The sequence below is a fragment of the Ovis canadensis genome, chromosome 25 (assembly GCF_042477335.2).
Source record: "Ovis canadensis isolate MfBH-ARS-UI-01 breed Bighorn chromosome 25, ARS-UI_OviCan_v2, whole genome shotgun sequence".
In the NCBI taxonomy this organism is placed as follows: Eukaryota; Metazoa; Chordata; class Mammalia; order Artiodactyla; family Bovidae; genus Ovis; species Ovis canadensis.
Genome location: NC_091269.1, coordinates 45,919,737 through 45,935,122, shown reverse-complemented (window position 1 = coordinate 45,935,122; position 15,386 = coordinate 45,919,737). Strand labels below are relative to the sequence as shown.

At 46.8% G+C, this 15,386-nt stretch overlaps 1 long non-coding RNA gene across 1 annotated transcript; it reads left to right on the top strand.

The window, feature by feature from the left end:
* The first annotated feature begins 2,307 nt into the window (after nt 1-2,307).
* Nucleotides 2,308-14,822, top strand: LOC138430225 (uncharacterized). The gene is made up of 2 exons (XR_011253070.1): nt 2,308-2,346; nt 14,575-14,822. It is a non-coding gene; the product is annotated as an uncharacterized lncRNA (long non-coding RNA).
* The last annotated feature ends 564 nt before the right edge of the window (nt 14,823-15,386 follow it).

Here is a 15,386-nt window from a genome sequence, read left to right as displayed (position 1 = left end):
AGGTCTGCTGCAGTCTCCCTCTTGACTTGTAGTTCCTCTGATGTGCCAGGCTCGGCAGGCCTCTTGGTCTTTGCAGATGCTCTTCCCTCTGCCTGGCACTCCCTTCCTTTGCTCGTCTGCCTGGCAAAGGCCTACATACATGTCTTGTGGCCTCTGAGAGGTCACCCCTGGCTTTGCTGGGCAGGTTCAGGCACCCCTTCTCTTGTGAGCCCTTTATTGTTCCGTCCATGTTCTGCCTGCAGCATTTATCACACTGTGAGGTCATTGCAGGTCTGTCTCCTAGTTAGGCTGTGGATTCTTCTTTTTTATTGAAGTAGAATTGATTTACAGTGCTGTCTTAGTTTCTGATGTACAGCAAAGAGACTCAGTTACACATACATACATATATATACTTATTCTTTTTCATTTTCTTCCCCACTGTGGTTTATTACAGGATTTTGAATACATTCCCTGTGCTATACAGTAGGACCTTGTTGTTTATGTATTTTAAATACAGTAGTTTTTATCTGCTAGTCCTGAATTTCTAATTTATCCCTCCCCACCCTTCCCCCTTTGGTAACCATAAATTTGTTTTCTATGTTTGTGCATGCATGCTAAGTCACTTCAGTCGTGTCTGACTCTTTGTGACCCCATGGACTGTAGCCCACCAGGCCGCTCTGTCCATGGAGTCTCTAGGCAAGAAGACTGGAGTGGATTACCATGCCCTCCTTCAGGGGATCTTCCCAACCCAGGGATTGAACTCGTGTCTCTTATATCTCCTGCACTGGCTGGTAGGTTCTTTAGCACTAGGCACCACCTGTGAGTCTATTCCTATTTTGTAGGTAAGTTCCTTTGTATCGTGCTTTTAGATTCTACCTGTAAGTGACATCATATGATATCTGTCTTTCTCCTTCTGAGTTCCTTCACTTGGTGTGATCATCTCTAGGTCCATCTACGTTGCTGCAAGTGGCATTACTTCATTCTTTTTAACGGTTGAGTAGTATTCCATTGTGTTGACATGTCTTCTTTAACCTGTCTTCTGTTGATGAACATTGAGTTGCTTGTCTTGGCTATTGTAAATAGTGCTACTAGGAACACTGGGGTGCATGCATCTTTTGAAATTAGAGTTTCCTGCAGATATATGCCCAGGAGCAGAACTGCTGGATCATACGGGACTCTATTTTTAGTTTTTAAAGGACTCTCCATACTATTTTCCATAGTGGCTACACCAATTTACATTCTAGACTGTGGGCTTCTTGAGATGGGGAGTATGGAGTGATCTACTGGACTCACTCATAGAAGGACTAACAAGGCTGTCTTGCTGCACCCCCACCCAGAGCCATCAGAAGGAGGGGCAGGGCTGTCTGTCCTGGTTCACCTGCCTTGTTAAATATGGGGTTCAGGTGGCCCCAGCATCCCTGTGTCATCAGCAAGGGTGGACAGTGTCAACACTGTGGCATGGGGCTTCCTTAGACAAGCCACCACGCCAGGGAATTAAAGGCCTAGAGAGCCCTGCTTGGGCCCAGTGCCAGGCCCCAGGGCCCAAGGGTGAGATACGTTACCAGGTAGGCATTGGTTTTCTCATCTGCAAAATGGGGACAATGAACCTGGTCACCTTCCTCTTTCCTGGGGAGAGTTCAAGGTTAATGAATGCCCAAGACCGGACATGACTATACTGAAGATGGAGTACAAGCTGCCTGGAGGGAAGGGAATGGCCTTGATGACCTTGGTTCTCTCTTCCTGCCTAGAACTGAGGGACTGTGAGACCCATAGTTCAGCTGTGGCTGCTCATCTTGGTTCCCCACCCTGCCCTGGGTGAGCCTTGGCTCAGAGGCCCTAAATGCTTGCTAAGCACCTACTACACTTATTTCTACCTAAACTGCCCAGCCTCATGCCCTGCCCCTCCAGTGCTATGGCCACTTCCAATACAGGAAATTGGATTTCCTTGTCCCTTCTAACAGAAGCCTACCCACAGTGTTCTGCTCCAGACCGTCTTCTTTTTCATCTACACTGGTAGCATTTAAGAAGGGCTTGGGCCCTAACTGCCCCTCAACTTTGACCCCATCCTTGTTCTAAGGTAGAACTGGGGCCCCCGGAGTGTGACCTGGCTGCTCCTGGGAAGAGCGGTCTCCGTGGAATGGGGGTAGTAAGATATAGCTCCCTGTTGCCGTGACAACTAAAAGCACTCCTGTGAGCCTCTTCATTGGCTACTGAGGTTGAGATCCCGCCTCTGCCATCAGAAAGCACCAACCAGAAGCAAGCAGAGTGAGTCAGGGGAGGGAGGATTAGAGCGGGTGAGCGTCTAGCTTCCTATCAGGCAGGGAGACCCAGGGACACATGATCGCACCTATCCTGGCTACAGTGGAGGTGTGTCCAAGAGTCTGTCGTGGGTGAGGGTGGGGGTAGGGGAGCATCTCGCTGGACGTTTCTCAGGCCGAGCTAGGTGAATGGACAGGGGAGGAAACAGTTTTTCTTTTCAGCAGTTCAGGCCGGGGAGGTCCGGCTCCGTGAGGCTGAGGCTGCGAGGTCCCCGAGGGCTGCCAGGTGGAGGCGGGGCGGGGTAGGAGGCTGAGGTGGAAAAGTATTAAGGAAGAGGGTGGGGAGAATCTCACTCGTAAAAGAGGTAAACGTTCCTGGAGGTAAGGGTCTGGGCTTGGAGTCACCAAAGAACCGGGTTTGAATCCTCTCTCTGTCCTTGCCAGCACACACGTGTGCCTTCCTCTCTCCGTTTTGGGGAAAGATTCCAACACTCATGACTTTGTGCAGATCCTTGTGCTGAACATTACAGGACTTTCCCCTCCGTGATGCCCTCAAAACGACCCTGAAATAGGTGGGTGCCATTTTATGGGTGAGGAAACTGAGGCTCAAGGAGGCTACGTGGGAGAAGCCGAAGGTGAGCTCAGTCCCCAGACGTGAGAATGATCCGGCAGTTATCTGGAGGGAAGTGGAAGGTGCCGTTCCCACCCCCACCCCAGGCATCCTGGCCTGTCCGGAAGGAAGGGTCGTGCCAAGCCTTGAGGCTTGCGTGGTTTCCTTTAGCAAAACTGCGTCAGGCTCTCTCTGGGGGGTAAACCGCCTCTGACTCGTGACAGCCTCTCTACTACTTAAGATCAGAAAGGGGAAACCAGTAGATTTCATTGAAGTTCCCTGGGCAGGAGCCGTGGGTTAAAGATAAAGCCGCCCTTGAGGAGGGAGGGAGAGAGTGCTTATAACTTTTTGCCCTTTTCAAAACCACCTAGAATTACTAATGGAAGCCTTCATTTAACAATAACAGAGCCATTTATTAATTTAGCCTAGTTGGGATTGAGGCTTGGCAAGAGGTGGCCCCACCATGGGACCGCACTGATGTGCTCCAAGGGAGGGTCTGAGCCAGCAGAGTGGGTGGTAGAGTTAATCTAGCTTAGATTGTACCTAATCTCTGAGCCTCACATTCTTCATCTGTTAAATGGGCTTCATTGTGAGGAGTGGAAAAATAATCATGACACCCACTAGAGCTTTTCTTGGTGCCACCTGTGATCTGGATGGAAAAGCAGTCCTCCCTGAAGAGTGTCCTCCACCCCACCCTTACTCCCCAGTTTCCTGGGACCCCTCAGTTACAGGAAGAGGCTTTTTCCCAGGTGCTCTTGCAGTTCACTTCCCAGGGCCAGATTTGTTAACACTTATGCTTACTCCTTGGAAGGAAAGTTATGACCAACCTAGACAGCATATTCAAAAGCAGAGACGTTACTTTGCCTACAAAGGTCCATCTAGTCAAGGCTATGGTTTTTCCAGTGGTCATGTATGGATATGAGAATTGGACTGTGAAGAAAGCTGAGCGCCGAAGAATTGATGCTTTTGAACTGTGGTGTTGGAGAAGACTCTTGAGAATCCCTTGGACTGCAAGAGGTCTAACTAGTCCATCCTAAAGGAGATCAGTCCTGGGTGTTCATTGGAAGGACTGATGCTAAAGCTGAAACTCCAATACTTTGGCCACCTCATGCGAAGAGTTCACTCATTAGAAGTGACCCTGATGCTGGGAGGGATTGGGGGCAGGAGAAGGGGACGACAGAGGATGAGATGGCTGGATGGCATCACCCACTCGATGGGCATGAGTTTAAGTAAACTTCAGGAGTTGGTGATGGACCCGGAGGCCTGGCGTGCTGTGATTCATGGGGTCGCAGAGTCGGACACGACTGAGCAACTGAACTGAACTGAACTGAACACCTAGGACTTCCCAGGTGGCGCTATTGGTAGAGAAAACCCCGGCCAGTGCAGGAGATGTAAGAGACATGGGTTTGAGCCCTTGGTTGGGAAGATCCCCTGGAGGCGTGGCAACCCACTCCAGTATTCTTGCCTGAAGAATTTTATGGACAGAGAAATCTGGCAGGCTATAGTCCATGGGGTCGCCAAGAGCTGGACACGACTAAAGTGACTTAGCACAGCATACATGGAACACCAAAGAGTTGCTATTAGGTGGCTAACATATGTCACAGTCCGTGGTAAGTGTTGGACTCTGATCAACCCTTTGAATCACCCTAGAACAACCCTTCCTTTCTTCTGAAAAATGCTTTTATCATCATTCCCTTTTTGTAGAAGAGGAAACTGAAATTGACAGAGAGGTTAAGAAAGTTCACTATGTAAATTTCAGACTCTTTCTGATGCAAGTGACAGAAAAACCTGACTCAAACTGGTTTATGCCAAGAAGAGAATTTATTGACTTGGGAAACAAAGTTGAGGTATGGTTTGATCTGGAAGCTCAAACACATCATAAAGGCTGAATCTTTCCACTCTGCCGTCAGTGGTCTTCTACAGCTCCAGGTTCATATCACCCCAAATTCTAGGTCGGTAGAAAAGGGTCTCTTCTTAGTAATCATGACACAGGTCCCAGGGTTTACTTTAATTAGACAACTGGCGGTCACATGACCACACAAATAAAAACCCTGCCCAGGAAGGCTCAGTGCTGTCTGATGGGTCTGGTTACAGGTCCCATGCCAGCAGCCTCACCAGTTCTGATGAGCTGGAAAGGAGGGAGGAAGAAGTGTTTCTCCAAAGAAGCACTGGAAGATGAGGGATGTATGCCCGCAGCTAACTCTACCTTTGTCCCCCACGCTGATGTCACAAGGTCACACAGTTGAAAAGAGGTAGAGCCAGGGTTGAACCCTGGCAGTCTGGCTCCAGAAACTATGGCCCTTCTACTACAGGTGCTAGCCTGGTACTAAGGTTCTAGTAGAGAAAACTTAGATGTGGGAGATGAGGCTCCCCCTCACCCTGGGAGGGAGCCCACCACTTCCTCACTGGTCCCAGGTCAGTCCTCATCACATCTGGTGCGCATCCCCACCTCCGGCCCTGGCTCTGCTGTTCCCTTGCTGGTTCTGGAGCCCTTCTTATAGCTGGGCCTGGGCTGTTGCCAGCCACGCTGCCAGAGGCACTCCACGTGTTGGAGTTATGCACTGTCCTGGGGGCAAGTTGTTTTCTGTTTCTCCAAGCAGAGAGGAGGTTCCTCAGGGACTGAGACTGTTCTCCCTTACCCTCTGTGTGGTCCTCCTCTGGGACCCGGCAGAATTTGTGCAACAGGCAGCAACTGATCTTGAGGGACCCTAGGAAGGTCCTTCTCTAACCCCTATATTCCTCCTTTACTTTTGAAAATTCCACCACTAAATAGGATTTCACTCCTTTAATTCCTGTTAAGATTCAAATTCCTCTGAGAGGGGGGCATAGTAGGTCTTATTACTCATTCACACTTTAGTGAAATGTAGTTCACAGAATCTTTCCCAAGAGCCACCATTTATTGAGTGCCGGCCATGCATTCTCCCCTAATTCAAGAGTTTCTCCTATATTATCTCATTTAAATCTCACAACTCTGTGACGTGAGTGCTGAAATCTTCCTTGTTTTACAGATAAGAAAACTGAGGCCCGCAGAGATTAAGGATCCTGCGCAAGGTTTGCAGGCAGTAGAGCAGGAATTTGAGTGTAGGAATTCTGGTTCCAGAGCCTAACCCTGCCTGCACCAAGACAGTCCCTAACACTCTTCAGTTTACAAGTGGGTTCAGTGTATTCACAGACATCTTTTGGACCTCCCTACAATTCAGTGAGTGAGTTGGTAGGATCATCCTCATTTGTCAGAGGAGAATGTTGAGGAGGCTAAGTTCAGTCAACTGGCAAGAGGCAGATGCAGAATTCAGACCTAGCACACTCCCATCTCTGCTCAGCTCTCCTCCCTGACCACATGTGGCGCAACACTCAATGAGAGGAGCTTTGAGGCAGCTCCCAGGTGGGAGAGGGAAGATGCAGTGGGCACGAAAGCAGCTCCTTCCTCTCTTCTCCCCTCCTCCCTCCATCTCTTCCTTCTTTTCTTCCTTCCACTCATTCATTCATCCACCTGGGCACCAAGAATGGTCAGAACAATGCCCTCATGCCCTCATAGGACTGACGGTCAAACAAACAAAAACACTTGCCATTTCTAAAGTGTTAAGGATAAGCTGGGCCCTATGCTGAGAACTGAACATGCATCATGTTCCAGAGCCCTCTTTGTCAGGTAGGAGACTGGGGCTTAGGAAGGGAAAAGTGCATTATGTCACTCATATTTTAAGTCCATTCAGACTTCCAGGTTCCAGCATCTCACCATTGGGCTGAACTGCCTCCCTCTTGGGGTACAGTGAGGAGCCAGTGAATATTTTCGAAGTGATAGACACACACACACACACACACAGAGCCCTAGCTCTGTGACCCTAGCACCACAGTCAGCCATCTCTGCTGTCTCCAGCACCAGGAGCCAGACCCCATCCCATACAGAAAGGTGATGGGAGAGGCTGGTACACTTCAGAACCTCTGGGTTGAAACTCCCAGGGACTTTGAATGAGAGGGATCTAACCAGAGGTGCTGGAAGGAGAAACCAGGGCCTGGGGTCTGGGGGCGGGGTGGTGGGGAGGGGTGGGACAGGGAGGCCCTCCCTGGGCAGCCTTTCAGCATGTCTTCCTTGGGCCTCAGTTCCCCATTCTGTAGGTTGCTCTGCTCACAGCTGTGTTTGAAGTAAGAGCCATCAGACGCTTACTAGAGCTGGCAGGATGCTCCATCCTCCCCACTTTCTGACCTGGGTTTTCTAAGCTCTTCACAGAGATTTAGTTTCCTACTTTACAGATGAGGAAACAAGGCTGAGAGAGGCTGACCCATAGCCACATAATGAGTGTTAGAAATGTGATGAGAACCCACCAAGGTCTGAGTCTACTGCCCTGGCAAGAATCTAGTAAGTACTCAGTGGGGCGTCAGAGTCTGAGCTGTGCCCAGGACACACAGCAGTGAGCAGGACGGACTTGTCCTACCTCCAGGAGCATCAGTTCCAGTGGAGGGTGACAGACAAGGGAGGGAATGTTGAAAACGTTGACAGGACAAAGTGGCAAGAGCCAGGAGGCCTTTGGCAGGCAGAGGTCGACTTAGGGTTGTCTCAGCTCTCGCGCTTGGGCGGATCCGGGCAGGGCAAAGGTTTGGTGACTGGGGAGCTGAAGTGGGGAAAGCTGGGATCTGGGACCAATATTCCCGGCTCAAGTGGGATGCTGACTGGGAGAGGGAGTTGGAGCTGCCCCACCCTCAAAAATACTCGCCCAAGGCCACTTTCAGCCTCTGTCGGCTGCTTCTCTAGTGTGCTCTGCCTGCAGGGAGTTTCCACCTGTTGATTTCCTTGTCTTGGGTGATTTCCAGTCCCACCTGCTCTCCTGGAACCCAGTCCACTCATCGTTCTTGCCAGGCATATACCAGGGTCACTCTGAGTAACTCTAGGGACCCAGGGTGACCTTAACTGCCTCTGATTCAGTTTGACTCATCCTCCCCATTTCTGGAAGGCGGCTCTTGGCCGTTCTTATGTCCTGCTTGGGCACCCAGGGCCTGTGGGAGTGGCATATCTCCCTCCCCACTCTCGACGGGTTAACCAGGCAGTTAACCAAGTCTGTGTCACACGGGAGGTGCGGGAGCCCTGAGGAGGGAACCCTCATCTGTCCAGATTAATTCACTCCCTCTCCAGCTCACTTTGGACATCTCCTTTCCGGTGATCATGGACATTGTCCAGCCTACTTTGCTGTTTTTAACCGGAAAAGGACAATGTCTAGGAAGACTGTTGCTAATTGACTGCTTACTATGAGCTGGGCACACTGTGCTGCTAAGTCGCTTCAGCTGTGTCTGACCCTGTGCGACCCCATAGACGGCAGCCCACCAGGCTCCCCGGTCCCTGGGATTCTCCAGGCAAGAACACTGGAGTGGGTTGCCATTTCCTCCTCCAGTGCATGAAAGTGAAAAGTGAAAGTGAAGTTGCTCAATTGTGTCCTACTCTTAGCGACCCCATGGACTGCAGCCCACCAGGCTCCTCCGTCCGTGGGATTTTCCAGGCAAGAGTACTGGAGTGCAGTGCCATTGCCTTCCATCATTAAACTCTCAAGCATTTCATTATTGGTCTACATTTTCTAGATGTGGAAGGCAAAGTTCAGAGAGGGAACTTGACTTGTCTGAGGTCACACTGCATGGGATTGGCTGAGCTGGAATTGGAACCCAGGTATTCTTGACTCCAGAGGTGTTTAGCCAGGGCCCCTCACCTGACCACGCCCTCTGCCGCCCACAGCAGGAGGAGGTCAGAGGGAGACCATCCAACCCCCAGCCTGAGCCGGTGCAGATCCAGCCTCACACATCCTCAGGATCCCTTCATTGTGGTATTGGAGGGGATAGAAGCCCCATGAAAAAACACCATTTGCTTAACCCAGGGGTCTGAGGGCCATCACTGTCTTGGTGGGCAGAAGCCCAGACTAACATAGGAGGTGGTCGCCTCGTGAGTGGGCCAGACCTGTACTGCTTGATAGGAGTCGTGGCTGGTCAAACCACCTCATTTTTAGGTGTGCCCAGGCCTGCCACCTCAGCTCCCCTGCCCTTTTCTCCCCTGTCTGCTCCGAAACCCTCCCCCAGGTCTCTCCCACCCAACCTGCCTTCCCATCAGATGAGGCTGCGTACCCCGTAGTGGACGCTAGTCACAGGTGGCTTTTGAGCCCTTGAAATGTGACTAGTGCAGCCAAGGAACTGAGTTATCATGTTCTTTAATCAATTTACATGTAAGCTTAAAAACTGATACTCGACGCAGTGGCTAGAAAACATTACAGTATGTTTGAAACAACTTGAATATGCGGGTCTACTTTTTCAACTGCAAATTTCCTGAAATCTAAATATAGATCATTTTCTGACAAAAATTTAACAAGTGTTGTGTGTGCAAACGTACCACATCTTGAAGACATAGTAAAATAAAATGTAAAAAACTCATTAATATTTTTGAGATGATAGTATTTTTAATATATCAGATTAAAATGTTAAATATTATTAAATATTTAAATATTTAAACTATTATTAAGATTACTTTCACCTGATTCTATTTTTAATGTAGCTATTAGAAAAATTTTCAGTTACTTATGTGGTTCATGTTATATTTCTATCAAACAGTGCTAATCTAGAGGATAAATGTGTGGGTTCAAATTCTGGCTCAGTGTGTCCTTGGGCAACTTACCCAACCTCTCTGGCCCTGTTTCCTTACCATTAAGATAAAGATAATAGCAGCACCTCCCTCATAGAGTTGTTCAGAGGAGTAAGTGAGATAATGTTTGTAAAGCATTTAGCACACTGCCTGGCATACAGTAGTCCTCAGGAAAAACGACAACAACATTATTATAAGCTTCCTTTTATCATCAGACTCAACTGCAGTTCAGTTAAACAATATATATGGAGGGCCAGCTATGTGCCTGACTCTGAGGAGTCAATGAGGAACAAGCTGGCCTCTGATCTCATGCAATGTGCATCCTCCAGGAGGGAAGTGGCCTCTGAAAGAAATAAGTACAGGTAGTGATGAGTGCTGGGGCGAAAATGAAGCAGGGAGGTGTTACTAGAGACTGCTACAGCAGGAGTGGCCAGGGAAGGTTTCCCTGTTTAGCATGGCCAACTTGGAACCAACCAGGTGACGCTGTGAGGGAAAGGTGTTTCCAGCAGAGGGAACAGCCAGTGCAAAGGCTGCAGCAAATCCCCTGTGACGGCTGTCTGTCTCCTGGGTTGCACCATCTGCTTCATCAGACTTTCCACTTCTTTCATCTACCTCCCTCCTGGCTACTGCCCAGCTCCTATGTTCATGGCAACCTTTGTAAAGCTAGTCCACATTATTCTCATCTGTTCTGCTGTCTCCTGTCTGCCCCGGAAAACCTCCTCCCTCCTCTGGCCCTCCAGCTCAGGTCCCCTCTTGCAGGAAGTTTCCTCTGACGGTTCCTTCTCCCTGCTGGTCTCTCTCTGGGATGGTTCTGGACCGAACACTTTGTTCTACACCATCCCCATTCTCAGTCAGCCTGTTCTTACTGTGGCAGTCGTGCCCTTTTCCCAGGGCAGGAACCAGAATCAGGTCTTCCATTCTTCCTAGCACTCAGCCGAGCTGTCCATTAACACCTATGGATTTGCCAGGTCCCCGGGGAGGCGTGTCTGCCCAGGCGGAGTGGAAAATCCCTGGCTGCGGGGAAAGGCCGTGGAAATTTCTTCTTAACATTCTCCTTACAGACTTGGACTTGTCCCAGGAAGCAGTGAAGCCTTTGCCCAGTGACCTGCAAGGCAGCTCTGTTCTTCCTCCCGCCCCCGCCCCCACCCCACCCTAGGCTTGAACCCAGGGAGCAGCGATAGGGCGGGGCTCGGGGAAAGCCGCAGAGCAGCAGCTGGCCGCTGAGCTCTGCTGCAAAGATCTCTTGGTGTCATCCAGGCCCACCCCCTCAGTTCAAAGATAAAGAGACAAGTTCAGGGCCAAAAGCATGCTAGACTGCAGATTTCCTCTCTCCAGTTTAAGCTCCTTCCATTGGCCCACATTCCTGGGTTTCCTCATCGGTAAAATGGGAATAATAATAACAGGACCTACTTCACAGGACTGGTGATATGTTAAGTGAGCTAAAGATGTAAGAATAAAGTGAAGTGAAGTGGCTTAATCATGTAAGACCCTTTGTGACCCCATGGACTGTAGCCTACAGGCTCCTCCCTCTATGGGATTTTCCAGACAAGAGTACTGGAGTAGGTTGCCATTTCCTTCTCCAGGAGATCTTCCCAAACCCAGGGATTGAAGCCTGCTCTCCCGTATAGGCAGATGCTTTACTATCTGAGCCACCGGGGAAGTGAGCTAAAGATGTAAGGATAGGGGCTTCCCTGGTGGTCCAGTGGCTGAGACTCCATGCTCCAAATGCAAGGGGCAAGGGTTCGATCCCTGGTCAGGGGACTAGATCCCACATGCCACAACTAAGACATGGCACAACGAAATAAATAGTTTAAAAATAAATAAATAAATAAATAAATAAAGATGTAAGGATAAATATAACCCTAAGCCTGCTGTTTCTCTAGCCCTGTGGAGGAGTGTGCAGTTCCCATTCTGCCCGCTTCAGACTTCTGGGGGTGGGGTAGGGAGGCTGGGAGGGCCTTGAAAGGGTTCGATGTTTTCACCAGGGGCTGGCAAATTCCAGCAAGGTTTGCCTAGTGTTGTCTGAATGTCTACAGCATGTCTGGCCCATATTCGTGCTGCTGCTATTTTAAATGTCAGTAGATGCAAATTTGGTGAGTAAAGTACATATTCACTTAACATTGTTACTGAAGTCACAGGCTTGTTATGTATTCACTCAATGAATGATAGTAAAAGTCAAAATTTTTGGAGGCTGAGAATTGGTTGGGGGCAGATTCTCTAGCCCTCAACCATTTCTCTCCTGGGGCCCAGGTCCCTCTCCTGTCCTCTGAGATGTGCCATCCCAAATCGACTCTACTGCTCTGTCCTCATGCCTCAGCTTACCCTCTCCCCTCTGAGGGAATGGGAATGTGGTGATAGGGGGCCCAGGAGAGAGAATGGGAAAAGCTGCCTTCACATTTTCAGAGCTGAAATCTCATCCTTCCTACTCTGGGACCCTGTGCTCACTCTGTCTCCAAATTCCTGCAGATTCATCACCCTCATTCAGCCCTTTACCACTTACCACCTACAGCCATGGGTGCAGTGGGCTTGACTGTGGGGACAATTTGGACCTGAATTTAGATGTGGAGAGGCATTAAAGTGCTTGGAAGTGTGCACTGTTGGTAGGAATTTAAAATGGGGAAAATGATATAGAAAACAGTATTGTGATTCCTCAAAAAATTAGAACTAGAATTATCATATGCTCCAGCAGTTCCACTTCTCAGTATATATTCCCCCCCCCCAAATAAAAGCAGAGTCTCAAAGAGATATTTGTACACCAATGCTCATAGCAGCATCATTCACAATAGCCAGTGGAAGCAACACAAATGTCCTTTGACAGATGAAAGGATGAGAAAAATGTGGTATATCAATATAGTGCAATATTATTCAGCCTTGAAAAGGAAGGAAATTATGACATTTGCTATTATATAATTGAACCTTGTAGACTGTGCTGAGTGAAGCAAGCCAGGCAGAGTAAGACAAATAGGGTATGATTCCACTTATGTGATGTATCTAGAGACATCAAATTCATAGAGACACAAAGTAGAATGGGGTGGGAGATGAGGCATTGTTATTTAATGAGTGTAAAGTGTCTGTTCTGCAAGATGGAAAAGTTCTGGAGATGGGTCGCACAACAGTGTGAATATATTGAACACTACTGAACTGTCCACTTAAAAATGGTTAACATGGTAAATGTTACGTTATGTGTATTTTACCATAATAAAAAAGAAAGTATTTGAAAGTGGCTCCAATGGGCCTCTCTAGGAGTTGGTGGGTTTGAGATGTCAGGATCCTTTCCATTTGTCTTTTCTTCGACATATATGGATTGAGCATTTTCTAGAAGCCAGGCACTTTTTTAGGGCTGACATTCTGTTGGCAGAGACAGACACTAAATAAAATTTGAACCAAAATGCTCATGGCTTCTCTTTGCCTTCCTTAGTGAAAAATTTACTATATTTACACTAAATGGAACCCTAATTATAGCACTGTAATAATTTATGCTTTAAAAATTCTAGGGGTCATTTTATGTACTTTTTCATATGTGTTAAAATCTTTTAATTGATGTATAATTTACATACAGAAAAATGCACCCTTTTATTAGGTGTTCAGTTCTGTGGATTTGAAAAATGTGTACTTAAAAAAAAGTCTTATTGATATAATTTATAGGTGTGCTGCCGTCCATGGGGTCACAGAGTCAGACAGAACATAGCAACTGAATTGCAGATTTCCCCTGTTAAAAGTGTACGGTTAAATGGGTTTTAGTATATTCACAGAGTTGCAGAATTTAGAATGTTATCATCACCCCCAAAAGAAACTATATCTACTAGCATTCACCCCCATCTCCCCCTGTCCCCCAGACCTAAGCAACTCATCTACTTTCTATGATTAGTTTTTTCTGGACATTTCATATAAATGTACTTATACAATATGTGGTCATGACTTGCTTCTTTCACTTAGCATGACATTTTTGAGAACCATCAAATGTGGTAGCATGGATTAGTACTTCATTTTTTTAATTGACAAATAATATATCCACTATATGGATATACCATGTTTTATTAATCCATTCACATAGATGGACATTTGGTTTGTTTCTACTTTGATATTATGAATAATGCTGCTATGAAGATTCATACATATGCTTTTGTGTGGACATACATTTTCATTTCTCAGGTATATCTTAGAAGTGGAATTTCTGTGTCATATGGTAACTATATGTTTAACATTATGAGGCACTACCAAACTCTTTTCCAAAATGACTGTACCATTTTACAAACCATCCAGCAATGTATGAGGGTTCAGTTTTCCCACATCCTTGCCAATACTTGGTATTGCCTGCATCTTTGATTATAGCCATGCTGGTGGTATGAAACAGTATCCTATTTTACACTTCCCTAATGACCAATAGTTAAAACAATTTTTTCCATAAATGCTTATAGGGCATTCATATATCTTCTTCGAAGAAAGGTCTGTTCAGATCTTATGTTCATTTTTTAATTAGGTTGCATGAGTTCTTTATATATTCTAGATGAAAACTGCTTATCATGTATAGGATTTGCAAAATATTTTCTCCCAGTTTGTGGGCTGTCTTTCTACTTTCTTGATAGTGTCCTTTGAAGCACAAATATTTAAAAATTTTATAAAGTCTAACGTGTTGATCCTCTCTTTTAAAACTTGTATTTTTGGTGTCATATCTAAGAAATCATTGCCTATTCCAAGATCATGTAGATTTACTTCTATATTTTCTTCTAAGAATTTTATAGTTTAGTTCTTCCGTTTAGGTCTGTGATCTACTTTGAGTTAATTTTTGTGTATACATAACTCTTTTAAAAAGTTCAGATATTATGGTATAATTTGCAATAAAATTCACCATTTTAAGCATACAGTTTAATTAGTTTTATCTTATATAGGTATACTTTTAATCTTTCTTGATTGTTAGATTTTTTTTTCCTGGGAAGTTAGGGGTAGGTAACATTGAATATATACCCATTTTCTCTCTCTCATTTTTCTTTGCCTCTCAGTTTTGCTTGTAAAAGTATGTGTGTGATTACGTGGGAGTCTGTGTGTGTGAGAGAGAGAACTTTGACTTTACCATCAGCTTTTTAAGGGTTCCCACTTACTTTGGCTTTGTCTTGCAGGTCCACGGACCCATTTCATTATATGCAGGTTGACTAAATGAATGCAGTAATCAAGTGACCATCTATCTACCAGTGTCTGCCCTCTGGAGCCATCAGTACTGCTTGGCCACAGATATTTTCATGCAGCTGCCCGTTGTTGGGACTGAGATGGAGACTCCCCAGCTGGGACCCTGCATGGATGTGTCTGGATTTAATGGACTGTTTTCTAATTTGTGATTCCTTCATAAAGAACCCCCCTTTCAGGATAATTATAGAGTCCTGTATTAATCTATTAATTGGGCCTGATTTCTATGCCTCATGTTTCCTCAGCTTGCTGCCCCAGCAGCAAAAGCAGGATGAGGCTGACCGGGACATCTGAGCTGGGGAACCAGGAGGGTTCAGTGAATTGAGTCAAAGGCCCAGGAGGTAGGAGACACTTTTCCCTTCTTACCCCTGCTCACTGAGCCGCTCTGAGCTTTCGAATTTCCTTCTGAAACATGAGGCAGAATTAAAGGAACCTTATGTAGGCTGCTTAATATGCACTGGGCTTAGAAGACTACAGCTTAGAAGTGATGCTATCTGAGCACATTAGCCCAATATGATGTTTTTTATAAGAACTTATTAAGGTTATATATTGACATGACTGTTGTTAAGATGATGACTTTTGAGCATTAGAGGAAAGTCAGATCAGAAGGGAAGGCAGTCAAAGGTGGTTTCTATCACAGGGTGTTTGCTCTGCCACAGCTCAGGCCTCCCATCTCTTGCCCAGCCACTGACTTCCTCTGCCAGTGGTGGACTCCAGTTATACCTTTTTCCAGATGGAAACTGCAGTC